The sequence below is a fragment of the Rhineura floridana genome, chromosome 20, assembly GCF_030035675.1.
Source record: "Rhineura floridana isolate rRhiFlo1 chromosome 20, rRhiFlo1.hap2, whole genome shotgun sequence".
Lineage (NCBI taxonomy): Eukaryota > Metazoa > Chordata > Lepidosauria > Squamata > Rhineuridae > Rhineura > Rhineura floridana.
The window spans coordinates 15,314,615-15,340,815 of NC_084499.1; the positions used below are offsets into that span (position 1 = coordinate 15,314,615).

The 26,201-nt window shown below is 45.2% G+C and overlaps 2 pseudogenes; both read left to right on the forward strand.

Annotated features, from left to right (window-relative positions):
* The first annotated feature begins 6,168 nt into the window (after positions 1–6,168).
* On the forward strand, positions 6,169–6,286 carry LOC133374095 (5S ribosomal RNA; annotated as a pseudogene).
* A 385-nt stretch (positions 6,287–6,671) lies between these two features.
* LOC133374061 (5S ribosomal RNA) lies at positions 6,672–6,790 on the forward strand (annotated as a pseudogene).
* Positions 6,791–26,201: the final 19,411 nt, after the last annotated feature.

Below are 26,201 nucleotides of genomic sequence, written 5' to 3' on the forward strand. Positions count from 1 at the left end.
TGCCTCTTGCTTCTGTAGATGGAAGACAGAGAGGCATGTGTGAGTGTGTGCAGAAACTAGCCTACTGTACAAGAGTAAAATTTGCATGCGGTGCTCCACCGACCTTTGCCTCTGGCCCCACCCATTGCTGGCATGTGGTCCCCAGAAGGCAATGTGGCCCTTTGGATTGGAAAATGTTCTCCACCCCTGTCCTAAAGTATTCATGATACTCATACCCTGTTCTCACATTGGGCGCCAGGTAATCACCCACCCAAGAGACTGACCTTGGATATTTCTGTACCTCTTTCACTTCAGCAAGGGAGCAGCTTCAGGTGCCGACAGACTATTCATTCCGCAACCTGCCTCTCCCACAAGTTCATTGCACCATTGGATGTCTCCAATGCTCATCCTACTCAGCGTAGACCCATTGAAATTAATGGACCCTAAGTTAGCCATGCCTATTAATTTAAGTGGGTCTACTCTGAACAGAATGAGCATTTGATGCAACCCAGAATCCCCAAATCGTCTTCAGGAAATACCATGGGAGTTTGGACAGACCTGCTTGGCGGTCGTTCTGTCAGCGAGGTGGCCGTGCACCAAAAGAAAGGAATCCTTCCTGCCATTTTGCTTCATGTTGCTCATTTGCATTATTGATTACAGAAACTTTGCATCCCGGGCTTTCCGCATTAATGAACTGTGAGAGATGTACTAGCCGAGTGGCAGGAGGAGACATGATAATCCTCCTAATGGAGGAGAGGAGACCCTTTGGGGAGCAGCCACCAGGGGTCAAAGAAAGCAAAAGCTGAAGCAAGGAATGTATAGCAGATGGAGCACCAGTTTAGGACCCTTGTTACGCTGCAACGTTCCCGTGTCAAACTTGTGCAAAGATCTGGGGGAGGCCTCAGTGTTGTTCCAGTACAGTTGTTGTCAACTTTTCCGCACCTGGGACCAGGGATGGAAAGATCTGTTGATTTTGGTTCTCTCAGTTTCTCACTTTTCTAATGTTAAATTCAGTCCTCTACATTTCTACAGCAATCGGCGATTTTTTTTTAAAAAAAAATACTTATGAATATTCTCCACCGTTTTAGTGCAAATTTCTTCAATAAGCACATTTTTGTAGGCAGTTTTGACAAAGGTACATCTTTTTGAAACCCGTTTCTCATCACTTCCTGCCTTTTTGCCTTTTATTTTCACTCATATATTCATTTTTATGCACACTCTCTCCTAATATATCCATTGTTATAAATATTGTTTAGCTGGCGAACTGCATCCCAAAATTCTAATAAAAGCGAATTTCGAAGGATGGCTGTGTTTCGGTTCTCATGGTGTCTCGGAAAGTGCGAATTTGATAAATTCTGCTTGAAATGTGAACTGAATTGAAATTCTCACCTAGAGAATGCTCTGGAACGGGGATAGTGAACATTTAGTCCAGCATCCTGTTCTCACATCTATGGGAAACCCGAGTGTAACAGCACTCTTGCCTCCTGCAGTTTCCAACAACTGATATCCAGAGGCCTCTGACATAGCCATTGTGGCTAGTAGCCACTGATAGCCTTATCCTCCCTGCATATCTGTGAATTGCAGATATTGGCCAGATATTTATTCTACAGTTCTTATGGGGCACTCCAGGTTTGAGTGGCCCTTAAAGGGAGATCACACATGTATTTGAGAAGCTAAGGTCTCATCCGCTGCTCCGTAGCAAACTCTGCTGCCCCAAAGCGGCCGGGCCAAGTTGAAATCCCAAGCCAATAGGAAAGAAGGAAACTGGCTCCCCGATATAAGTGGCCACTCCGTGTATGGATAGGGCTTTCATTACTGCTGGGACTTGAGTGACATCGCAGCTGACATTAATAAGTGGAAGAGAGAAATTTAGGAGCCACAAAGGGGAGAGAGGAAGGGAAGGCGTCATGCAAAAAGTGCAGGAAAGCTGAAAGGATAAGCGGACATTCTGAAGCAAGGCCTGTGACTGAAATCCACAGTCATTGCCTCAGACTGTCCGCTTGATCTTCAGCTGTGGGACAAAGGTGAATTGTTGCAAAACATCCCATCCCTATGGATTCAGCAGGTAGTCAAAACATTAGGCTGTGAATGTCAGATCAAGCTGTACATTTGTAAAAGGGTTAGAAGACAACGATGGCTCTCGGTACGATGTTGCTAGATCTTGCCCAGCTTGATACCTGAAGGTAGAGGATCTGGTACATTTCTTAAGGAAATGCCCCTTATATCTAGATCTCAGGACTCAATGCCTTGAACCTTTAATTGTAAGGATCAGTAGCAAATTCCCCTCTAAGTGTAAATCTGTTCCTACTGGCTGGCACAGATTTACAACACATCATATCGTGTGGGGATTCTTATCAGCCAGATTTGTCAAATTGACTTTCAGAAAAAGGAAGTCGCTTATTGTTTAGACGATAATATATGTGAACATACATTGTTAAGATTTTGCAGGGGAATATTTTACAATCAGATTTTACAATGGTAAGGAATTCCCTATGTACCTGTTTTGCTGTTGTTTTACTGTCGTTGTTGTGCGTATGTGTGGATGGCCTGATTGTTGATGAGCAATAAATTGAATTAAATGGAAACAACTACATGACTGCATGCATACAGCACATTTAAAGCACATTTCATGCACATTCCTCCCTTCCCCCAAAATCAAATCCCAGGAACTGTAGTTTACCTCATACAGAGCTAGAATTCCCAGCACCCTTAACAAACTACAGTTCCCATGATGCTTTTTGGGGGGGAGGGTAAATGTTCTTTCAATGTATGTTTAAATGTGTTTAAATGTGCTTTCAATGTATGGTGTGCGTGCGACCTATTTCTCATGAACGTTGTTGACACGACTGAAAAATGTTCCCTCTTTTTATGATTTAATTTTTCTTTCAAAAATGCTCATCCGTTCGCAGGGCTCAGCAGGAAGCCTCAGAAGAGAAGAAGGTGCCTTATCCTGAGTTGGACCATCGGTTCCTCTAGCCCATTACCATCCGCACTGGCTGGCGGCGGCTCTTCAAGGCTTCAGGCAGTGGTCTCCGTCTCCCCCAGTCTTACTTAGAGATGCCAAGGACTGAAGCTGGGAGCTGCTGCATGCAAAGCAAGTGCTCTTCCCATAGCACGTAAGAACAGAACATAAGAAGGGTCTGCTGGATCAGGCCAGTGGCCCATCTAGTTTAGCCTCCTGTTCTCACAGATGCCCCAAAGGGAAGCCCCCAAGCAGGACCTGAGCACAACAGCAACTCTCCCTTCCTGTGATTTCCAGCAACTGGTATTCAGAAGCATCCTTCCTCCGCCTATGGAGGCAGAGCAGAGCCTTTGTGGGGAATAGCCACTGATAACCTTTTCCTCCATGAATCTGTCTAATCCTCTCAGAGAGCCATCCAAGTTGGTGGCGATCACTGCCTCCGATGGGAGCAAATTCCCATAGTATGGGAAAAGGCATTAACAGGGATCTCATTCTCAACTCAGCAGCAAAAAAAAAAGAGGTTTGTGTGGTTGTGAATAACATGAAGGGACCCTGCACTTCTGAATTCGCCACTACACTATTGTATAGCTTCAATTGTATGGAGGCCCACAACTCTCCCCACTTTGGCACACAAAAGACCAACCAGATATGTGATTCCCCAACCATTAAAAAAAAAAATTCCACTGGCGCAGTAGGCACCTTTTGACTCAGCCCAGCATGACAGCATTCCGGAAGGGAGAAGTCTGGATTTATAGAAACCCCAGTGGCCGAAGACCATAAATAATGAGGCAGATTGCCCCTTGAAGGGCAGGGGAAATGGGGAAAGAGGGTTAAAAGCCAGCGCTCTTTTGATCTAGCCGGCTGAATGCATCCTGCTAATAAATTGGTTAATTAAAAAAAGGGAGGGGGGATGCAAGAGATATTGTCCAGATTTCTCGGTTTATAAAAACAAATAGGGTGCTTTTAAAAAAATATGTTTAGCGAACAGGAGAGGGAAAGGAAGAGCCCTGGGAATCACATGGTGGTTTGCAAGCTGAATCCCTTAATGACATCCTCATTAAAAAGGCTTCACTGCCAAATGCTGTTTGGCTTCGCCTTTGGAACTGTCTGCATTAATAATGAGGATCGGCACTTGGAAGCTATTTACATAAAGTATTGTAGCCCTGTCATTGTTGGAGACAGCAAACACCACGCTGGTGCAGATAGTGGGGAGAGGGGGCAGCACGGGGTGGTGGGGAGAGAACTGGGGATTCGGTACTCCAAATGATCACAGGAGCCGGCAACGTTTGGTTCAACTGCAAGACCAGACCAGGAAGGGCCTCATGGTTGCGTGAGCTCTTTAGTAAGAACCTTTCTCACGGGAGAAAGAAGTATTAGGAAGTGGAAGAGGACAGAACTGTTAGGGATGGGTGAGAATTTCGATTCAGTTCGCCTTTCAAGCAGAATTGATCAAATTCACAAGTTCCGAAACAATATGAGAGCTGAAACACGGCCATCCTTCGAAATTCGCATCTATTAGAATTTTGGGAGGCAGTTTGCCAACTAAACAACATTTCCAAAAAGGGCCATATTCCCTCCTGAGCAACCTTCTGGGGGCCACCTGGGTGGGGCCAGAAGAAAAAGTGGTTGGAGAGACAAATATCAATCTTACCTTTATGCAGTAGGCTCGTTTCTACAAACCTCCCACTCCCCTCTCCATTCTCCATCCAGAGACGCAAGAGGCAGGATGAGGATTCAAGATGACAATGCACAAAAGAAGGTGTGAAGCAGGACCGGCGAGAGGATGTGGACCGAGGAGAGTCCCAGGGGCCATATAAAGAGCCCTGGAGGGCCGTATCTGGCCCAGGCCTGGAGTTCTCCACCCCGCTCTAGGATCTGAAAAGTTCAGCCAATGGTAGCCAGATACCCTATTTCCTGCCCCATCCTACTGTGATGTCAGGGAAGCTCAACCAATCACAGCCAGAGGCTTCACCACCACAAAATCACTAAGGCAGCCTTTCCCAACTAGTGGGCCACCAGATGTTGTTGGACCACAATTCCCATCTTTCCAGACCATTGGCAATGCTGGCTGAGGCTGATGGGAGTTGTGGTCCAACAACACCTGGTGGCCCACTAGTTGGGAAAGGCTGCACTAAGGAGAATGTAGCAGACGATCATTTATTATTCCTAACAGTAACCAAAGGAATCATGCACAGCACTGAATTATCCAGCCCACAGATGACAAAGGAGTCCTGAAATCCTTCCCAGCAGGGACAGAAGCCAAAAGGAAAAAGGAACAAGGAGGTTTAGTGGCAGATCTTGAAAGTTTCCACTTGCTAATTGACAAAGGGTTTTAATTGGCGCCACCTCTTGCTAACAGCCACGGCGCCCTGCAAAATTAAGATTATCGAACAATTGACCTTCCTGGCACCTTTTTACACCCTTATCTTGGTTTGGCAGGACTTAACTGCCAGGTGCCAACACTTATCTTCCAATATTGCCCAGTTTCTTGGGTCATCCCGCTTGAATAATTCACCGAAGTTCGAGTACTGGTGTCTAATGGAGCAATTTCAGGTATTTATCGGCTAATGGAAAGGGGTTACGTCTTTAAACCACTCTAACAGCGCATATATCTAGGCTCATTTTCAGACAATATCTTTGACGTTCTTGGCGCGGGTTGATTGCTCCCATGCTGACATGCCTCCCTTGGAAGCGCCTAGACACACACCGCGGCAGGTGTGTTTTACAGCCCGAGGGCCACGTTCCCTTGTCGGCAATGTCCCAAGGGCCACATACCAATGCTGGAAAGGGCAGGAGGGGAGAGTGCTCTTACACTCACGGCACCTGGTTGGCCACTATGAGAGCAGGATGCTGGATGAGATGGGCCACTGGCCGGATCCAGTGCATCCTTACGTAAACTCTGGCATTCGCTCCCATGAGTGATGGCCACCACCTTGGATGGCGTTCAAAAACTATTAGACAATTTCATGGAGGGTAATGTGGTCAGTGGCTACTAGCCCCGATGGCTTTGCTCTCCACTGTGCCTCTGGATACCAGTTGCTGGGAGGCACAAGTGGGATGAGTTGCTGTTGTGATCAGGTCCTGCTTGTGGGGTGTCCCATTATGGCAGGTGGTTCTTAACCTGTGGTTCATGGACCTCCTGTGGGGGGTAGGAAAAAATCAGTTTCCAATGCAATAAACTAAATTTTATTTAATTATTCATTTATGGGGGTCCATAGCTTTCATTAGCCTATGGCCGTACTACCCTGAACACTCCTGATCTCGTCGGATCTCGGAAGCTAAGCAAGGTCAGGCCTGATTAGTACTTGGATGGGAGACCGCCTGGAATACAGGGTGCCACAGGCTTAGAGGAAGGCAGTGGTGAACCATCTCGGAATACCTCTTACCATGAAAACCCCATGAATATATCCAAAAGTTTCATAGGGTCGCCATAAGTCGTAATCAACTTGAAGGCATATAACAACAAATGCATTTCTTAGCTGGACAACTGCATTGCAAAGTTCAGAGAAGGGTGAATTTCGAAGGACGCCGGTGTTTTGGTTCACGTATTATTTTAAAGTCTTTTGTTTTTAAGATGTTTTAGAGTGCTTTTAGTGTTTTTGTTTGTGTTCCTGGGTTTCTTCTGGGAGGAAGGGCAGGATATAAATTTAATAAATAAACAAATAATAAATCTAGGGACCCAAGGTTGGGAAAAGCCAGTTTAAGTCACTTTTTAAGTTACCTTAAGTTGCTTTACAGCCATACTACCCTGAACACACCCGATCTTGTCTGATCTTGGAAGCTAAGCAGGGTCAGGCCTGGTTAGTACTTGGATGGGAGACCTCCTGGGAATACTGGGTGCAGTAGGCTTAGAAGAAGGCAATGGTGAACCACCTCTGAATACCTCTTACCATGAAAACCCTTCGAATATATCCAAAAGTTTCATAGCGTCGCCATGTCGTAATCGACTTGAAGGCATATCACAACGACAATAGCTTCCCTTGGATTCTCAAAGGGGTCTGTGGCCCTCCAAAAAGGTGAAGAACCACCACACTAAGCCATCTGGCTGGCCATTGTGAGAACAGGATGCTGGCCTGAACCAGAAGGGCTCTTCTTATGTTCAGAGGCAAAAGTGGATGGGGACATTAATGTAAACCTTCCCTTTGTACAATAAGCTAGTTTCTGTGCACGCTCACACGTCCCTCTCTACCCTCCAGCCAAGCAGACGAGAGACATGATCAGATTCAAGGTCACCTTCCAGCCATTAAAAAACCCTGAGGATTCCATCCAGTGCTTCTCCTACTTACAGCAGACGGACCCATTGAAATGATTAAGCGTGATTCACTTATGCCCATTAATTTCAATGGGTCTACTCTGAGTAAAACTTCATTGGATACAATCAAGGATGCCTCATTTTCACAGTGGGATTTGACCCCCAAAATGGGATGCGCGTGCTGGCTTTTGGTGGGGGTGATGGGGCGAAATGGGGCAGAAAGCAGGGGTGGAGCTCTTCTTGGTGGCTGTCATTTTGTCATTTCCCAGCATCCCCACCCTGTGGAGGATGCGATGTAAGGGCATCTTGTGGCAGTGAGTTCTGTAAGTGAACAAAGGATGCACTATGTGAACACGTCCTTTCGTTGGCATGTCTGCAATCTACTACCAATCTATGATATTCCATTGGAAGACCCCCACGGTCTAGCGTTATGACCAGAGAGGCTCTCTCTACACCAGTGATGTCCTTATAAACTTCCAACATATCTTCCCCATATCATCCTGAAACACATTGGGTTTGGTGCCAATGTTAGAGTCCTGCTCAGAGTAGACCCATTGAAACTGGTCCATTAATTAGGACTTAGTTGAACACAGACCTTTGGCTTCAGCACAGGAGACCTTTTTATCATGCAACACTCTCTCTTTCTCTCTCTCCCCCCCCAATTGTCTGCACCCAGAAGATGTGTTAATTTTGAAGAAAGATGTGTTAATTTTGAAGAAAAATGTGTTTAATAAATAGTACCAATCCCAGACAACTTGTCCTCTCGGTTTAGTTCTTCTGTATATTTTGCTTTTAATATATCTGACCAGGGCTTTGTTGGCTGTTCTCCCATTGAAATTTTCACATTCGGGGATTTTGAGGTGAAGAATTAACACCTCCCCCCTCCAATTGCTAGAATATTTGCTTTTTAAAAAATTCTTGTTTGTTGCAATTCCTTCCCTTCTCAGTTTCACCATCGTTCCCCCACCCTCTAATTTCAGGGGCTGCATCCACCAAGCATTCCCAGCAGGCCAGGGGCCGTGTAGTTTATGGGATAACATCAAACCACTATGTAGTGAAGTGGATTTGGCTATGTGACTATTTTACTCACAGCAGGTTAAGCCAATAGAGAGGGAGAGCAATGGGCTTTGGATCAATGACATGCCATCCACCAACTGGGGGATCACCAAAGGATGGGGATGGCATCATGATGCTACATGGGCAATCAGGTGTCACTATGTGCCAATATTCATTTGAAATGTGGTGTTGGAGGAGAGCTTTGTGCATACCATGGACTGTGAAAAAGACAAATTATTGGGTGTGAGAACAAATTAAACCAGAACTATCACTAGAAGCTAAAATGATGAAACTGAGGTTATCATACCTTGGACACATAATGAGAAGACATGATTCACTAGAAAAGACAATAACTTCTGGGGAAAACAGAAGGGAGTAGAAAAAGAGGAAGGCCCAAACACAAGATGGATTGATTCCATAAAGGAAGCCACTGATCTGAACTTACAAGATCTAAATAGGATGGTTTATAACAGATGCTACTGGAGGTTGCTAATTCATAGGGCTGCCGTAAGTCATAATCGACTTGAAGGCATATAACAACAACAACATGTGCCAATATCTCTAAAGGCAAAATTAATTCAGAGTGAGGGCTATGCTCACTGAACAGATGAAGAGTTTCAAAGTGATCATCTTTTTCTGAAAAGGAGAGATTTTTTTCCACTACCAAAAATGTTCATTTCGAAGTGCCCTACATTTAAGTCTCAGATCTTCCAAGAATGACATTCTGAAAAGTAGTGCTCCACGGTAGGCCAGTGAGTCTCCAAGCCAAGACTTAATAGGCTGAGGGACTTCCCAGCCAGCCATCTACCCGATGCCCTTGCAGCTGTTTCAGATTTTAATTCTCAGTAAATTTTGATGCATCACATTTCTTCCTGCTTTGGATGGGCATAATTATGCCCTGCCTCCTTTCTCCCAACGCTTTCTTGTCATCACTCCTGAGAAAACTGAGAAGCTTCCAGGTGAGGAGATACAGCTAAGGATGACACAGCTGACCAACGGTGGTCTGGTTCCCCAGATGCACAAGCCAAAAAGCTACCACGTGACAGAGGCAGGTGTTCCGTGGATCACTTTTGCCTCTGGCTGTTCCACCCAATTGCCCAAGGACCCCAGACTCTCTCGGATGTCCCAGGAAAATGTCAACTCTCTGATATTCTTGTGTAGTTAATACCTGCAGATCAGGGACTGAGGATGCGAGGAAGAGAGAGGGCTCTCTTTGGGCTGTAGCTCAGCGTCAGAGCATCTGCTTTGCATGCAGAAGGTCCCGGGTTCAATCCCCAGCATCCCCAGTTAGGGCTGGGAGAGAACCCTTGCCTGGAACCCTGGAGAGACACCGCCAATCAGTGCAGACAGTACTGAGCTACATGACGCAAATGGTCTGATTCAGGATAATGCAGCTCCCTCTATGCCAGTTGCTAGAAAACCCACGAGGGAAGAGTGCTGTTGCTCATGGGCTTCCCATGGGCGTCTAGCTGGCCACTGTGAGAACGGGGTGCATGACTGGATGGGCCACTGGCCTGATCTAGCAGGCTCTCCAGATTCATAATCCCAGGTTTGAGACACGAGAAACGTGCGTTGCTCCTTGTTTTGATCTGACACGATTCCCATCGTGATAGCAAGATGGAGATTTGTAAGACCAAGGCTCCAGAATAGACAGGAAAGGAAGACAAAGCCAGGGCCATGGGCAAGGACCAAGGCGCTGATTGGGGCCACGTTCACACCATACCTTTATTCCACTATTATTCCACTTTAAACAGTCCTGGCTTCCCCCAAAGAATCTTGGGAAGTGTAGTTTGTGAAGGGTGCTGAGAGTTGTTAGGAGACCCTTATTTTCCTCCCAGAGCTACAGTTCCCTGATTGGCTTAATGATCAGTCCTACTTCCCAGGGAACTCTGGGAATTGTAACTCTCTGAGGGGAAGAGTGGTCTCCTAATAGTGGCCTCCTAACTCATGACTGTTTAAAGTGGAATAATAGTGGAATAAATGTATGACGTGGATGTGGCCTGGGAGTTGAGAAGATTGAGAACCACAGTCAGCGGTCCTGCAACTGAGGCATGAGGACTTGAGTGCTGCATCTGGCTGGTTAAAGAGAGAAGTCTCTCTCTTTTTTGGTGGCCATTGTCTTCTTCTAGACCAGGAATGGGAAACCTTTTTCCGCTCGAGGGCCACATTCCCTTCTGGGACCCCTTTTGAGGGCCACATGCCCATGGTGGGTGGGGCCAGGCAAAACTGGGTCGAGTGACAAATATTGATGTTACATTTGTACAGCCAAATACCTTCGACACACTTCCCACCCTCCATCCAGTCAAGCAAGAGGCATTCTTGAAGGACACATTCCAGCCAATCAGGGATGTGGCTGAGGGAGAGTTCCAAGGGCCAGACAGAGAGGCCTGGAGGGCCACTCTCATCCCCTTGACCCACCCCTGTGAGTGGGGTTACAAGTTGCACCAGAACTCAATTTGTGTTCCCTGGACCCCAAGAAGTGACCTCTGCCACCAGACGTCTCAGAGGATCAGGAGATATGGGGAGATCTCCCCCCACAAGCAGTCCCTTGGAGGCCTTCCCCAGCCACACCCCTCACTGGCCCTGCCTCACATGTGAGTGTTTTTGCCTGGCTGGGGCTCTACTACTGAACTATGGCCCTCCCCTTGAAGGCAAGAACCTCAACCCAACAGCAATGTTTCTGTTTCCTGTTCCAAGCAAACCATTTGTGCTTGGAAGCCTGTTAGAAACACGTCGGGACTGAGGGAAGAGCTTCACGGCGAGGATGGAAAAAATTTAAAATCTGAGACAGTGAGGGTGGAATCAATGACATCTTTTCAGAAAATAATGCCTTTTGTTACTTTTCCTACTGGGAGGTGGGGGGTGGGTAAGAAGGAGGAGAGAGTCTGTCCAGAGGTTTTAACCTCCATACCATTTAATTATCCCATCTCTCTAAAGGTATTTCTCTACAATTAGAATAATCATTCACTCTTCCATTTTTATGGGGATGCATTCAGTTTTATATCAGACCGAGCTCTCTTTTCTTATCATTATTATTGCTATCGCTACTAAGATTCTCATCTTTTGCTTTACATTCGTAGTGACCTGGCAAGAAAACACACACACACACACACACACATATATATATATACAGAGAGAGAGAGAGAGAATGCACCCAGTGCCATACGTTTCTTGAAATATTAGTTTAATAAGACACAAGAATAATATTAGGGACGCAATTCTCTCCCTTATATATTATTTATACGTGCAACATGATTTAGGGATGCGTTTGAATCAAGACAGTCACTGGCAAGGTGGGATCTCTGTGCGTGCACAGATGTGTGTGTCTGTGATTGTGTGTGTGGACACAGACATACACTCACCCCTGTAATATCCACCTAGAAGTTCTGCCCACATCTTTGGGAGATTTTGACTTAACATGCACAGTTTATCAAGGCCCATGCACTTTTCCAGAAACCTGCTATATCCCCATTCCTTTTTTTTTTAATGTAGGGGTATAAATAATCAATGCACAATGCAACTTTAAATTACCGTTAATGCATTGTACTTATGATCCCACAAGTCCGATCCCGGGACTAACAGGGAATTGAGAGGCAGATGTTGCAGGAGGAGGGGGGGGAAGAGAGAAAAATAGAAAAATACAATAAAAATAGAATATATCCATTTTTATTATTTGGAGACATTTCTTATTAAGGCAAGTGGGGTCGTTCACGATATGAAAAAGGGAACGGGTGAGGAGGAGGAAGGATTATTACAAGTGTGTGAAATGTGTGGTCAATGTCCCATTGAACAGCTTTCCCTGCCTTCCTTCAAGACTTGGTGATTCATTCGGACGACAACGGCGAGCATAGCTTGCAAAAATGTCTAAATTAGGGGAAAATAAATAAAATATTAAAATATTATGCTTGAATGACTGAACTCAGTGTCTACATGTTTACCTCCTGCTGCTATCAAACTGCTTGATGATGCAGATGGGATGCTATAATCAGGATTCACCATCTCTTCATCATCAAATGCTGATAAATTTTCACAAGGACTTTTAGAAAAATCACAACAAAATGTGAAGAACTAAACTTAAGGTTGGAATCACAAGAAACTGAGAGAAACCAACACTGACCGGCTCATCCATTCCTACTCTACACTAGAGATGGAAAGATCTGTCAATTTCAGTTATCTCGATTTCTCATTTTTCCAATCTTAAATTCCGTTCTCCACATTTCTCCAGAAATTTGTGATTTTTAAAAAAATATTAAATCCTCATGAAAATCCTCCAGCATTTTAGCGTGAATTTCTCCTAATGCAGACATTTTTTCAAGCTGTTTCTCATCCAATAATGCATTTCTTTAAGTTATTTTCACTCATATATTCATTGTCATGCATTTTTGTAAACACCGTTTGGCTGGCAAACTGCATTGCAAAATCTGAATAAATATTCAGTGCTGATTTCATGTATTTTATATGGTTCTGATTTTTATTCATGGTGTGTATATATTGATCTGTGACCAAATAAAATGTTACTTATTTACTTACTTAGTTACAAATAAATGCAAAATTCAAAGGATGGCTGTATTTCGGGTCTCATATCGTTTAGGAAAGAGTAAATATTTGGCTTGAAATGCGAAGTGAATTGAATTTTTGTCCCATCCCTCTGGGCACACACTGAACTCCAAAATGGGCAGCACCCAGACTCAGAAACAAACCAGAATCTCTGGTTTTTATCAGAGCCTCGGTTCACTCCAAATAACAATCCGTTAGGTGAACTGTTAGGATCCCACCGAACACAGCACCGGGGTGGCAAGACAGGATCATCAAACACATCCGTGATCAAAACTAGCCCCTTCCAAATGCCTTTGCAAAAAAGGTGCATCTTCAGCTATTGGCAAAATGGCATATGTCAGCACCAGACGCTCCTCTGGGGAGGGTAGATTGCTTCAGATGAAAATCAAAGATGGTGTTTTTTTTCTTTTGGTTGAAGAAGAGGATGACTGTGCTACAAATGAATTGTCACCCTTTTGTAATATATAGTAGAGCGGCTGCAGCATAAGCAATGCAAGCTACGCGGTGCATGATGCCCATTTGGCTATATATGCCCTACCTTCTTTAGAACAGGGAGGGGAACCTCACCCCCAAGGTTCAGCTGTGGCCCCTCCAAGTCTCTCCATATGGCCCTCAGAACTCTCCCCAGGCCCTCCCACACTGGTTCTGAATGTTTTTGCCTGGATAGAATATTACCTTAAACTCTGATAATGCCTGTTGCTTGCCTGGAGAGAGGACAGAGAGGGGTGCTTGAATGTGGATAGAAACTAGCATACTGTACAAAGTCAACATTTATGTGACCAGCTCCACCCACTTTTGCCTCTGGCCCCACCCACCTCTGGCATATGGCCCTTGGGAGGTTGCCCAGAAGTCAATGTGGCCCTTGAGCTGAAAAGGGCTTCCCATCCTCAGTCTAGAGCGTTCTGTAGGATTCTCTCAAAAAAGGATCCATAGCAGACCTGATTTGGACTGGGGTCATGGCGTGGGAGGGTATGCCCAGTTTTGGATTTGTGCTGTGGCCCTGATCCCAGCTGAGCTGCTTTTTTTTCAGAAAGGAAAAGACTGAAGGAGTGCCAAAAATGGACAGTGGTGCTCTGACTTCCTCTATGTAAGAGGCTCCCAAAGTGTGGCCTGTGAGCTTCATACAGATGGTTCATGGTGTGTCTGTAAAAATTAAAAATCGTACGGAATCAAAACTCCATGCAAAATTGTGTCTATGAGGAGAAATCTGCACTGAAGTGCTGAAGCGTGCCTGCGTGAAACCGGGCCTTCTCAGTGGCAGCCCCCATTTGTAGCACAGTCTCCTCAAGGAGGTATGCCTGGGGCCATCATTGTCCACCTTTAGGTGCCAGGCAAAAACATTCCTCTTCTCCCAGGTATTTGGTTCTTAATGTTGGCAGGCTTTTGGAGAGCTTCTGTTAGGTAGCCTTCCTAAGAAGGCGCTGCTTCATTGCCTTGTGTACTGTTTTTGTTTAACCTTTTATTAACCTTTTACTTTTTCATTGTATTTTTTCATTAACTGTGAGTCGCTTTGAGTGCATATATTTGTGCAGAAAAGCGACGAACAAATTGAATAAAGAAAGAAAGAACAATTTGCAGGAACGCGGAGGGCTGAATGTAAAGATTGGACATTGGGCTGAAACTGACAGAGCCGTCCCTCCCTGACACTTACAAACCATCGTGGGTGGATTGGTCCTCAGATTGCATGCATTATAGAGAGTGCTTTATCAACATTCACAGTTGTGTGTGTGTTAGTGCAAGGAAATTATCCATTACTGGAGAATTTCTTGGAAGTGAAGTGAAGGGAGGGAGGAATCCGCATTCCAGTGCAAAGTAGTGTTGGATCTTTAATTAAAAAGCAGGGTTCACAGCACCAGGGCATCGACTTCTGCTAGTTAATCTCCATCACTTCATTTTCCCACCAACTTCCATAGTCTACAAAACTGCTGGAGACAATTTTTATTGATTGCTCTTCAAGCCGTCAGAAGCGTCCCTGGCTGATCATACGTTAGCCCTCGACACCTTGTGCATTTCAGATAATAACTTGGTGCTCCAGAAAAGAAATGAATTGAATGTTCAGTCACTAACTGTCCAAGTGAATCATGTTACTATATGTCAGCCACCCTGGCGCCCGCTATCATTTTAACCAAGAGGAATCTGCTATTTTCATGGCTCTTTAAAATTATTTTCCAGATGAATAAGACGTAACAACAACTACTTAGAATCAAAAGAATAATATGAGGCCAGCTTTTTGGCTAGTCAGGAACCAATCTTTCAAGCATAATGCTGATAACTATTATTTAATCCAGAGCTGCAAACAGTAAATACCAGCATAAGGCTGTTGCGATTTGGGGGGGGGGAATACCTTTTCACACAAGACAGGAATCACTCTAGGAATTGGATTCAAGCGGTCCAGATTTCTAACAGACCAGACAAAGGCTTCAGCAAAATCCCGGAGGGCTCATATGCAAGGCAGAGACAATCTCTGCAGTCAGGGATGCCTATACTAGGACGTCGTGGGCCTGGTACACTGTATGTAGATTAGGCATTGCAAATTCCCAACAGCCCCCATCTCCTGGCAAGCTATTGGCAAGAACTGCTCCTTAGATACATACATTACCAATATGGGTAGTTTTGAATCCTTGATAACAACAACAGATGCTTCAGTATGTGCAGCCTCAGAACATTGGTGACAGAAACAACTCTCAGCCTAACCTACATTGCAGGGTTGTTGCAAATAAAAAAGGGAGGGAGAGGACCCAGGATGAACAGTGTGGTGCAAATATATCATGTCATATTCACAAACCGGGGGGGGAATGTGCACAAAAGCAGTCCCCTCCCATTGATTTAGCAGCAACATTTCACAGTCCTGATATTTTACAGCAATATAACAACAAAGAAAAGCTTGCCAGCGCTCTCTCTCTCACACACGCTAAGCATGTGCAGCTTGACTGAACTAACTCTCAACCTAACCTATCTCACAAGGGTGTTGCAGGACTCCATACACACACAATGGAGATGTTGTAAAAAAAAACACCAGTTGATCATTGCAGAACATTTTTTTAAAAAAAAAACATCAGTATTAGTTTCCTGTCAAATAACAGCAGTAATTAAGTCTTGCCTAATTGGTTAAAAACAGAGTGGGAGAGAGGGAGAGATTGCTAACAACACAATCATATGAAATGTCTACTGAAAAGCCCCACTGACTTACAGCACAATTCTAACCATGTCTACTGAAAAGTAATTCCTATTGAATTCAGTGGGCTTTACTCCCAGGTATGTGGCATTAGCATTGTAGTTTTACTCCAGAAAAGTGAGTACAGGATTCAAGCCTCATGTTGGGAAGGTTTTCTAAACAGTCTATGAATTAGACAAATAAACTGCCCTGTTCAATAGCCCAGGGAAATATATACTTAGAAAACCATAACAAACTGTAATGGCATCATAAGCTGCATGTTCTGCATTTCTGTTCAAAAATTATTTGAAAGATAAAATGTGTATGTAATTTTTTTGCAAATAATTTTAAAAAAAACCCTGCTGGTACACTTTCAGTATCTTCATCACTGAAATTGTTTACCGTGCCTGCCTACCAAGTTCCTGCTGTCCTGTGTGTGCTTCTTTGATCTTCTGGACCTCATGCTGGATGTGCACACAGAGAGAAAAGCAGGCCGGCAGGGTTATGTGCTGCTGCTGAAAGATCTAATCTTACTCAGCTCGCGTGATGTGCATATGCATACCGTTAAACAATATGCAGGACAAGCAGGAAAAGGTAGCTCTTTTCAGGACTTGCAAGGGTTTCTAGCTATTGCTTGGGGTTCAATAAATCCCTCGTCAATAGGCAAGGGGAAAAATAAGATTCAGTTCATTTTTAAAGCTGTATTTATCAAATCCACACTTACCAAAACACAGCTATCCTTCAAAATCAACTTCCTGTTGATAGGCGTTCTTTCCCTTGTTGTCTTCCTCTTCTTTGTTAAGAGATGTTGTTCTCTTATTAGTATAATTCTCCATTAAGCCACAGGAGAGAGAAGCCTCTACAGCAGCCTTTCCCAACCAGTGTGCCTCCAGATGTTGTTGGACCACAACTCCCATGAGCCTCAGCCAGCATTGCCAATGGTCAGGAAAGATGGGAATTGTGGTCCAACAACATCTGGAGGCACACTGGTTGGGAAAGACTGTCAGGCTTCTCTGCGAGATGATCCCAACCATGGACTAAATCTACTACCTACTTCTGTCTTTTCTCTGCAAGCTGGAGCCTATTTTTTTCCTGAACATATGAACAGATGTGAGTAAACATTCTTAATTCTTTTTACCAAAGAAGACTGTCTTTGTTGTTTTCATTCAGCTAGTCTGTATGAGGGGAAGGTGGGCTGGTTAATTCCCATTCTGCTTTGCAAAATATATACTCTGCTAAGAAACAGAACTACTGAACTGTTTCTCTTTCATTTTAAAGCAAATTAAAACAAATCCTGGGGACAGGGAGAAAGAACTTCGTACAGAACTTTCAAATGGAAAAGTTGAAAGTTGGGGAAGGGTCGTCGCTCAGCAAGAGAGCACCTGCCTTGTATACATCCCAAGGTCAGTCCCCGACATCTCCAGGTAGGGCTGGGAGACAGTGACTGGGCCAAGGTCACCCGGTGTCGGGAGGATGAGCTGGGCTCCTGGGGGGTTGTCAGAAGAGGATTCAAATGGCTGGCAGAGGGAGGAGGGAGGAACTTACCCTCTGTGGAGCGAAGCCGAAACAGAGGACATGCCAGAGATAGGGTCGCCTAGCAACGGGGAGCCTGAGAGCCTTGAAGTTTTAGAATCCCCCCCAGACATTCCCAGGCCCTCCCTTCTCCGCAGCTCAGAGCAAGAGGGAGGGCTGATCACAGCAGAAAGGCAGAGAGATGGTTTACCCTCAGCTCCTCCTTTATCACCCATAGGGGAATCGGACACTTCAGAAGAAGTGATGCCTCCCCCCTCACCACGCACACGCAGACGGTTGAAAAGACAGGAGAGAAGGGGGGGAAGGCGGGCAGTACCTGAGGGGGAGTTAAGGAGGAGCGAAAGGTTGCGCGCCCGTTTAGCCCCTTCTTAAAGAACAGGCGGGAAGCAGCCCCTTGCTCTGTCAACTTTCTCCCAATGTCGCAGGACCTGTATCCCTGTATTGCTTCATGAGAAAGCGCAGTCTTTGTTGGACATTACTCTAATAAAACACGAATTAACTACAACCTCTGGTCTGGTTCCTGAGTCGCATCCTGGGCCTGACACCCAGTGAACTTCATGGCTGAGTGGGGGATTCGAACCCTGGTCTCCCAGGTCATAGTCCAACACCCTAACCATTACACCACAGCAGGGCCATAGACATGATGATTGCTCTACCACAGAACGTTCTCCTCCTCCTCCTCCTCACATAACTACAGAACTGATCTATGCATTGTAGAGCACAAGTAGGATCTGTAACAAAAAAAAGTTGTGGAGTAAAGGGCTCAGGGTTCCTTCCAGGCAGCCAGCCACACCCTTTCCCAGGATACTCCATTCCATATCTGCTCCCTAGCATTCCCTCCTCCCAACACTCAGTCAGTTTTCCTTGGCCGCAGAGCAAGCTTGATCCTAATTGGGCTACTTTGGGGGATCCCCACCTTTTAGAGTCCCCTCTGATGAAATATGACAGGCTGCATCGGTATTGGCATTCCTCCTGCTCATGAAGATGCATCTGTTTAGACAAGCATTCCCCTGATCTTCTGACCTGAGCCTCCTGATCTGATCATTTTAATTGCTGTTTTAACTGCTTTAATTGTTATATTCTTTTAACAGACATGTTTTATAGTACATTTTAATTATGAGTGTTTTGAACGTTTTGATATAATTAATTACCGTGTGGACATATGTTTACAATTGGTTTGACACTTGTAAACCGCTTGGAAGCCATTTTGGCAGATAAGTGGTATATAAATTAAAATAATAATGATGATACTGATAATAGGTCTTATTCAATGTCAGTCCTATCAGAGTAGACCTGTGGAAGATAATAGACATGTCTAAGGATACAATCCAATACACACTTACCTGGGAGTAAGTCTCATTGAACCCAATGGAGCTTACTTCTGAGTAGCCATGTACTGGATTGTGGCCTAACTTAGGTTCAATAATTACAATGGGTCTGAGAAGGACATAGTTGGATACCATCTAATAATAAGTACTTCTGAAAACTTCAGGTTACATTCGACTAATTCCTACTCAGAGTAGACCCCAAGTTAGTCATGTCTACTAACTTGAATACCACCCTTTAGTTTGTGACAACACAACTGAACCAGAAAAACCAATTTGTATGTGGAATGATCAACCTAAGTGTGGGCGTTTGGGCTGGTAAAAATAAATGCTTCTGGACTTCTCTGTCTGCTTGCTACGCAATGGTGAGTGATGGGCCTCTTTCTTATGCCAGCATTTGATCAAAGAATTCCAAAGCTAAGGCAGAGCAGTCCTGGCCTCGGCTGAAGTTCTCCATCATTTCATCTAGAGCGTTGAAGATAGAAATTCAGATCGAGCAGCTTGACATCCTGAAATGCTTGAGACCATGGATCGATAGCCAGGAGGACAGATCAATTCCTGTGACAGCCTAGACTAGTATAATCACTTTCCTTTCACCTTGTCAAAGTCGCTTCGGATTTACTCTACTCTGAGTTGGGGTAGAGGAAAAGACTCAGCGGTGTTTGTTTTTGGTTTTCACACCAATGCAAACATCATTTCTTAACATTCTGCCGCACTCTCCCAAAAATCTATTGCAGTGTCACGTGACCAAAAAACCAGAACTTACTGTGGGCGCTATCCAGATGCAAGGGTCATCTCTGTTATCTTTTCAGCACCTATTGAAGACCTAACTCTTTCAACAAGCCTTTTAAGTAGAGACCTTATCCCAGTCTGTGTCTGTGTCGGAATTGCTTTCTAATATGCTTTTAAACCTTTTTCTTAAAAAAGAAAGAAAGATATGTTTTTAAAGCTTTTTAAAAATGTTTTTAAAGATGTTTTGCTTTAATATGTTTTTAATGATGGTTTTGTTTTAATATATTTCAAAGTCTGTTTTTATGATATGTTAAAGTGTTTTAGTGCTTTTGTTTGCTGCCCTGGGCTCCTACTAGGAGAAAGGGCGGGATAAAATCCTCATGAAAATTCTCCACCATTGTAGTGCGAGTTTCTCCAAATAAAACACATTTTTGTAGGCAGTTTTGACAAAGGTACCCATTTTTGCAAGCCATTTCTCGTCATTTCATGCCTTTGTGCATGTTATTTTCACTCGTATTCATTTTTATGCACACTTTCCCCTAATAGATGCGTTTTTGTAAATGTTGTTTAGTTGGCGAACTGCATCCCAAAATTCTAATAAATGCGGATTTCAAAGGATGGCCATGTTTTGGTGCTCATATTGTTTCAGAAATTGCAAATGTTATCTATTCTGCTTGAAATGCAAACTGAATCGAAATTCTCACCCATCCCTAACATATGCATATATGCATATGTATATATGGGTGGGTGGGTGGGTGTGTGTGGAAAGAGAGAGGAAGGAAGGAAGGAAGGAAGGAAGGTGTGTGTGTGAGTGAGTGAGTGTGTGAGTGTCTGTCTGTCTGTCTGTCTGTCTCTCTCTCTCTCTCTCTCTCTCTCTCTCTCTCTCTGTGTGTGTGTGTGTGTGTGTGTGTGTGTGGAGAGGGAGGGAGGGAGGAAGGAAGGAAGGAAGGGTTGGAAAAGCCTTGGAAAGGTTTTGATTCTGAATGTCTGGGGTCACCAGAAACAGGAGGCAATAGGTCTCATCACAAGGGTTGCCCTGGATTCATCCAGAGAAGGGCCATAGCTTAGTGGTTGAACATCAGCCTTGTGTGCAGCAAATGCCAGGTTCCATCCCCAATAGCATCTCCAGGTAGTGCTGGGAATGCCCCCTGTCTGAAACCCTGGAAAGCCTCTGCCAGGCACTAGGGACAATACTGAGCCGGATGGACCAATAGCAGTTTATGTTCCTATTTAATTCAGCCCTTTTTCAGAACGATGAGGACTAGAATCTTCCTCTATTTTTAGGGGAAGGGCTGCAGCTCAGTGGCGGAGCATCTGCCTTGCATGCAGAAGGTCCAGGTTCAAATGCTGGCATCTCCAGGTAAAGCTGGTAACGTCCCCTGGGTGAAACCCCCGAAAGCTGCTGCCAGTCAGAGTGGGTAATACTGAGCCAGAAGGACCAGTGCTCTGATTTGGCATAAGGCAGCTTCTTGTGCAGGGGAGGGAACAATGGACAGCTACATCACTAGTGCGAAAGATGGCAGAGAGACCCTCATTGAATCCTGGCAAGCCTTCTGAGAAGGGGCAGATAGGCTATCCTATTTCCGGTGGAGGCTGGTCCCTTAGGGCAAATGAGCTGCTGCCCCACCAGCCTCCGTCTGCCCTCAGCCAGCCCTCACTTGCCTGCCTTCTTGCTTACAACCAGTCCCAGGGGTGGCCCCGGCTGCTTCCTTGTCCTTAGTCTCAGCGTTGCCCATAGCTTGGAAAAGTTACTTTTTTGAACTACAATTCCCATCAGCCCAATCCAGTAGGCATGCTGGCTGGGGCTGATGGGAGTTGTAGTTTTAAAAAAGTAACTTTTCCAAGCTCTGCCGTTGCCCCTTGTGGAACTCAGTGGGGAAGAAGATGGGGACAGGACTTGGAATCAGTTGGATCTACCTGTCATTGGCTCTCGGTCTGCCTATCCGTGGCTCTGGCTCCGCCTACAGTTGGGATTGCTGCCTTCCACCGTACCAGTGTGTTGAGCATTCTAACACGTAGCAAATGGAGTCCATTCCCCTCCCTGCCCACCAATACGTTGACTGAAACAAACCATCCATTATGAAAACAGAGAGTGTCAGCAAATACATCCATTTCTGGCACCTTACCTAGCCGTTCTTTGAGTGTTGCGGGGAGCATAATTTATTTAGGCGATTTATTTAGTTATTTATTCCAGGGCCGGGGAACCTATTTCAGCCCAAGGGCCACATCCCATTCCGGGCAGCCTTCTGGGGTCCACCTCTCAGTGGTGGGCGGGGCCAGAGGCAAAAATGGGCAGAGCAACAAATGTACAGCAGGCTAGATTCTACATCCACCTCTCTAACTTTGCAAGCAAGAAGCACGATGCCATTGACATTCCTTGCTCCGACCACTTTTCCCTCTGGCCCCACCCACCACTTTTGTGTGGGCCCCGGAAGGTTGCACAGAAGGGAATGTGGCCCTTGGGCTGAAAAGGGCTCCTCGACCTGGCTTTACTGATTGTTTATGTTGATTGCATAAAGTGGCAGAAGAATCCGCAGTCCACCATTTGTGTGTGTGTGTGTGTCTTCTGAGACACAAGTCTTGGAATCCTGATTTATAGACACTGTGCCGTACTCCTTGGTTTAATGGTTTGTGGCTGCAAATGAATTGTGTAAACAAAAGGTCTCTTTGCCTCTGACCCATCACCCCTCATTTGCTTCTTTGGATGAAATCATTGCCCCCTCTTGGATGGCCTAACAGGGTCGCATCCAGCCTCGGAGCTCCCGAGGGGAGGTCGGGCCAGGGGGGTACGTCATGACGTTGAGCCACATAAATAATGTGCGGTTGCTGCTGACTCTGAATTATAGGAAGGCGCTGCCTGTGACATCCAGCGAGAGAATGATACAGCTATGAGAATTTACAGGCTGTGGCTAGACAATTGCCCTAGCTGACTGGCACGTGCAAGATGTTGCCACAGCCTGCTAATGACTGGCTAACAGGGCTATGTAGCAAGGCCCAAGGGAAATCCCAGTGGGCCTCACGTCAGAGGTCCAAACTTTCCAGGCAGGTGGAGTTGCTGGTTATTTCCATATGGAGATTTGTTCTTTATCCAACAGGCTTTCATAGTTTCATAGTTGGAGGGGCCATCGTAGGTCAGTGTTCTCCAACCTGTTGTTTGGACTACACCTCCCATCATGCCCAACCAGCTTAGCCAATGGTCAGGGATGACGGGGGTTCATCTGGGGACCCAAGGTTGAATAACTCTGTTGTAGACTGTCTAGGCCAGGGGTAGCCAATGGGGTACCAATGAAGTTGCTGAACTCAAACTCTCATAATCCCTGACCATAGGCCACGGTGGCTGAGGCTGATGGGAGGTGTAGTCCAAGAACAGCTGGAGGTCACCAGGTTGATTCTCCTAGATCTAGGCCAACTCCTTGCACAATGCAGGAAATTCAATGCTACAGCATCCATGACAGATGGCTGACTGGTTTTTGCCTTCTTCCAGTGGGGGAGACCCAACCACTCCTCTAGGCAATCGGTTCTATTGGTAAGCTGCTCTTACCATAAAGGTGTTTCTCCAGATGTCATTGGACTACGACTCCCATCATTCCTGACCATGGGCCATGCTGCCTGGGTCTGATGGGAGCTGAGGTCTAACAATATCTGGAGACCACCATGTTGGCTACCCTTCTTAGTGGAACATGTTAAAAATCTTTTATCTAAGGCTGCCACTGACCTCTGGCCAAAGAAGAGAACTGCAGGGAGATTAATCGTGGAAGCTACCATTAGGAATTGGATCCATTGCCGCTTCAAAAGCATTCCGTTGACCTAACGGGCTGGTATCGATTAGAGTTCATTCTTTGTCTGCTAGCTGCTACTCTAACAAATCCATTTTCCCTCCTCCCAAATGTTGATATTAATATCAATATTTTTAAATATTGATATTTTGAAAGGAAATAATGGTAAGTGAGAGGAAATATTGATTACATTATAGTTCTTAATATTCATATTTTAGAGCCAGGGTGTTTGTTTGTTTTTTTAAAAAAATCCATTTTCGAAAATAGCTGTGGAAAATCACTCCATAAAAATCCCACCCACAACTATAGAGAATAAGTAAATTAATTGAAAATTTGGTACAAAACCCAAACATGGAGGAATTCTAGCACATCCCTAGCTACTATGCACCACAGGCTGCTGTAAAACAGATGTTAATCCCTGAGCCCTCTAGACCAGGGATGGGGAACTTGAGGCTCTCCAAATGCTGCTGGACTACAACTCCCGTCATCCCTGGCTATTGGCCATGCTGGCTGGGGCTGATGGGGGGTGGAGTCCAACACCATCTAGAGGGCACCATGTTGCTGTTGTTGTCGTCGTTATATGCCTTCAAGTCAGTTATGACTTATGGTGACCCTATGAATCAGTGACCTCCAGTAGCATCTGTCATGAACTACCCTGTTCAGATCTTGTAAGTTCAGGTCTGTGGCTTCCTTTATGCAATCAATCCATCCCTTGTTTGGCCTTCCTCTTTTTCTACTCCCTTCTGTTTTTCCCAGCATTATTGTCTTTTCTAGTGAATCATGTCTTCTCGTTATGTGTCCAAAGTATGATGACCTCAGTTTCATCATTTTAGCTTCTAGTGACAGTTCTGGTTTAATTTGTTCTAACACTCAATTATTGGTCTTTTTCACAGTCCATGGTACGCGCAAATCTTTCCTCCAACACCACATTTCAGATGAGCTGATTTTTCTCTCATCCGCCTTTTTCACTGTCCAACTTTCACATCCATACATAGAGATCAGGAATGCCATGGTCTAAATGATCCTGACTTTAGTGTTCAGTGCTACTTCTTTGCGTTTGAGGACCTTTTCTAGTTCTCTCCTAGCTGCCCTCCCCAGTCGTAGCCAAAAGGTCTGGCTCAACGTGAACTAAGCACACGCCCTTGAATGCTCTATAGCCCAACCTTTGGGTCCTCCAATGTTGCAGGACTACAATTCCCATCATTCCTGACCATCAGCCATGCTGGCTGGGACTGATGGAAGCTGGAGTCCAGCAACATCTGGGGCCGCAAAGGCTGGGAAAGGCTACTCTAGACCCTTCCAGATAATGCTTACGTCCTTGTCTGAGCACTAAGCAGGACTCTGCTAGTTCATGCCAAATCTCTCCTGGTCTCGGCCACACCACAGCTGGGGCTGACATCTGGCCGCTTTTACTTGCCGTCCGATGGGTGCCATCGGAAATAACGGATGGCCTACCCAATTGAAGGCCTTAGACGAATCAATTAAGATAGCTGCTAGTCTATCGATTCATGCCCATAGCTATAAAAATATCATTGATTACCTTGAGAAGCGCCAAGCTACATGCACGCCACAGATGGCCAACCTGTCTGCAGACGGATCAATACAGTACATTTTTGGAAACTTTACCCAGGAGTCTCGTTGGATGGGGACGGGTTTGGACTGGGCTTAAAGAACAAAAGCAAAGAATTTCGCTAAGAACAGCCCATTAGGCAGCTCATCGGTTTGTCCCTCATTTCTCCGTGACTTTCGTTTATAGCTACACTGGCAGCAGTCACATTTTTTGTTTTTATTCTCAGCTGGAAGGAAAGTGGCTCGGTGGGACCTGTCATTGAATGCTGATGGTGGCAGCTTTTGCTGCTGCACGAACAGGATAAATGGAATTCAATCGGGGGGGGGGAGGCAGGGTGACAGAGCGGACTGGCAAAGGAGAGGGGGACAGAGCTTGGTGGAGGCAGCACAGTGGAAATAAAAATGTTCTTGGGATGTCCCCTCCTTCTCCCCTGTGGGTATTTTCATCCAGAATACAAGATCCACTTCAGGTTTACGGCCTCTTTTTTTTTTTTTAATTGCTGCCCTGCTAGGTCAGGAGCAGTTAAGTGGGGATGAGCTAAAAGAGACAGGCAAATGCTCATTGCTGGTGTCCTGGCCAACCCTGTTGGAATTGGAATCACTGAGTTCCAACCCTGTTGGAATTGGAATCACATCCATCCATCCATCCATCCATCCATCCATCCATCCATCCATCCATCCATCCATCCATCCATCCATCCATCCATCTATCTATCTATCTATCTATCTATCTATCTATCTATCTATCTATCTATCTATCTATCTATCTATCTATCTATCTATCTATCTATCTATCTATCTGTCTGTCTGTCTGTCTGTCTGTCTGTCTACCGAGAGAGAGAGAGAGAGAGAGAGAGAGAGAGAGAGAGAGAGAGAGAGAGATCTATGTATAGATATAGATATATAGATATAGATATATCCCACCTTTCCTCTGGCCCAAGGTCACCAGTAAGCTACATGGCTGTGACAAGGATTTGAACCCTGGTCTCCCAAGTCCTAGTCCCATACTCCTATCACTACATCACAGTGGTAAGTAGATCAGATAAGACAACTCTCTGCAACTCTCTACAAGGCATGGCTCCTCAAGCAATGACACAGCAATTTGACATGACCCCAGAGACCACTTAAGGAGACTAGGGGTGGGCTCACCACTTGCACGGGGAATGCTTCCTGGATCAGAATAATCATAATATATGGTATGAAATACAGGCTCAAGGATCATGCCCCCAAGTTGAAAAATTAGTGGGTTATACAATTTTACACACATTAAGGGTTGTATCCAATTTAACTTTACTCAGAGTATATC